This window comes from Teleopsis dalmanni, unplaced genomic scaffold, assembly GCF_002237135.1.
Source record: "Teleopsis dalmanni isolate 2A unplaced genomic scaffold, ASM223713v2 unscaffolded_contig_2871, whole genome shotgun sequence".
NCBI classification, from domain to species: domain Eukaryota; kingdom Metazoa; phylum Arthropoda; class Insecta; order Diptera; family Diopsidae; genus Teleopsis; species Teleopsis dalmanni.
Window position 1 is genome coordinate 3247 of NW_024034253.1, and position 2852 is coordinate 6098.

General features: G+C 29.2%; 1 long non-coding RNA gene across 1 annotated transcript; it reads left to right on the forward strand.

Annotated features, from left to right (window-relative positions):
- Positions 1–539: 539 nt before the first annotated feature.
- LOC119664884 lies at positions 540–1083 on the forward strand. The gene is made up of 3 exons (XR_005251307.1): positions 540–714; positions 777–931; positions 1042–1083. It is a non-coding gene; the product is annotated as an uncharacterized LOC119664884 (long non-coding RNA).
- Positions 1084–2852: the final 1769 nt, after the last annotated feature.

Sequence of the window (2852 nt, forward strand, 5' to 3'; positions counted from 1 at the left end):
GTACACAAGATCCCAGTAGTCCGTTTGGTAAGCACATGAAAAAGGTATGCATGACATCATGTTTACAAAGGAATGTGAGAAGTCATCATACTAAAAGAATGTACTGGTAATGTATCATGTCATGCGGCTAGCGAAAAAAAAAACCCTTACTCTTCGTGAAATTAACCGAACGACAGATATTTTTTTGTCATATTTGTTGTTGTTGTATTCCTTAAGGAAATTTCTATACAATTATTCGAGCATGCTCAGTATTCGTGTACATTTAAGTGCGGAGCGTTTAATTTTTCGGTGCGGATCGATTTTGTGAATTTTTGGTGTATTGCTAAATTTATTAAATTTAATAAATTAATAAACGAATATTATAAACGAATAAACAAAAGAAATTTATAATATATTGTGAATTTGTGTTTAACAATATTAATTATTGTTTTTCCTTCGGAATTCCAGTGTAAGTTGAAATTTAAATTGAAAACATTTTTTTTGATTGCGCTTTATATACCTGGCGTGTTTTTTAAAAACTATATTTATTATTTCTGTTTCAGTCTACAGTTCTGTTGCTGTTTCCAGTTTATTTACTGGAATATTTATTTATTATTTTAATAATAATTGTTATTATTTAATTATTTGTTTATATTTTAATTTAAGTTGTTAGTTATTATTTCTCAATTTCTCAAAATCAGGACGCGATACTCAAGGAGTTGAAATTAGTAAAAGGTAACATTACTAATTTTACTAAATAAAATAAAATTATTTATGAGAATCCCTTTTTTTTACAGAAAGTAACATTGACGTTATAGCAAAATTCCACACACTCATGAACATGATGGAAAAGAGAAGCGATACAGCAGTTTCTGATAACTGCTTTCCCATCAAGACGTTTGAAGAATTGGGGAATATGGACGCACTTTGTGCAACTAAAAGTGCTCAATATGTAAGTTATATTTCATACAATCAAAAACTAAATATACAAAACTTTTGATTATATTTTAATTGAATTACTTCGTTCGATTTATAAATTTTTTTCTTTTTGAAACCATTTAGGCTAAATTAATAAAATCCATTATTCAACCGGAGGGAATAAAAAAAAACTTACATCGAATCAAATTAAAATCTATAATTATAATATCAATAAATATTGTTTTTGTTAATTTTATTTATTTATATTAAAAAAAAATTAAAAAAAATTAAAACAAAAAAAATTATAATTTATAATATTGTAATTTTTATTTATTTATATTAAAGAAAAAATTAAAACAAAAAAAATTAATAATATTTATATTTAAAAAAAAATTTAAACCAAAAAAATTTATAATCTATTGTTTTTGTAATGTTTATTTATTTTTCTAATAAATTAAAACAAAAAAATATATTGTTTTTTTATTTTTTTTATAAAAATTTATTTTAGAATAAATATATGTAAAATGCAAGAGCATGCATTTAACATCCTTACAACCTACTGACTTCGTAAGCTACAAAAGAAGGTGACCACCTTCTTTGGAAGCAGGTCGTAAGGCAGAAAATGATCACCTCATATTTTGCGTGCACAAGCATCGCCCATGACGATTTAGTTTACTTTGTCATGCTTACAACATGCTTCCATCGTAAAGTGCATTTGGATTCGTAAACGAAGTTTTACGAATGTCAATTCCGTATTTCGTGCCGCATACCTTTTGCACTTTACCAAGTCATGCATGATTTTGGCGGCCAACTGCTAATAAAAGTCATGGGAATTCGGAAAGGAACTCGTCATGATGACCGGCGAAAAGTAAGCATGATGTAAGGTAAGATAGCAGCATGACGGTCCCTACTGGGATGTGGCACTTAAGATGTGCACAAAAATTTTCGCACACCATATTTGTGGTGTGAAATTTTATTTAGAATCGCACAACATTTGTGCGTGGTGTTTTGCATTTTTGTGCACAGCACAGTGTTTTTCTGAACCCTGTTTTTTATTCGTGTAGATAACATGAACCGTTTTGCTTGTATTTATTTGAACTCCTCATTTGTCGAACCATTCAAGCGTTTAAGTAATTCTGCAAGTTGTCTGTTTGTTAAAAGTTTGTTAAAATTTATATTAGCTGCAATTAGTGCTGAAACGTCTGCAAAAGTTGCTATCAAACTTTGAGGATCAGAAGGTATCGGGACATCAGCCGTGTATAGCAAGTAGAGTAATGGACCCAATAGGCTTCCTTGGGGCACACCAACTTTCATTCATAAAAGTATCTATTTTGTAACTAACGCTGTCGAAAGCCTTTGCGACATCAAGGTATATCGCCGAGGAAAATTGTTTTGTGTCAATATCACTTGTTATTTTATTAACAACTCTGTGAACTTGTTGTATAGTCGAATACTTTTTCCGAAAGCTGAATTGATGATCAGGTATAAGTTTTTCTTTGAGGACAATCGGTTCTAGTCTTGATAAAATTATTTTTTCAAACAATTTTGACATAACTGGTAATAGACTAATTGGTCTGTATGATTTTGCTATAGTTATGTCTTTATTTGGGTTGGGTATAGTTATTACGTCTGCTACTTTCCATACTTTTGGAAAATATTTAAGGTGAAGAGCGCAATTAAACACATTTCTCATATATACAAGTTTTTGTTGAGGCAGCTCAGTCAGAATCTTTCCTGTAATATTATCATATCCCGGTGATTTTTTTGCTTTAATTTTATTTTTAATAATATTTTTAATCTCTGTTATTGAGACTTTCTTTATTATAACATTTCGAGTAGAGCTGCTCTGTGCTACGTTGCCATTTTGCTGTTTTGGATTACTGAACGTAGCTTTGAAGTAGGTGGCAATTTAAGTGAATCAAATTTATTTAGATAAATAAAATTATTTAACTAAA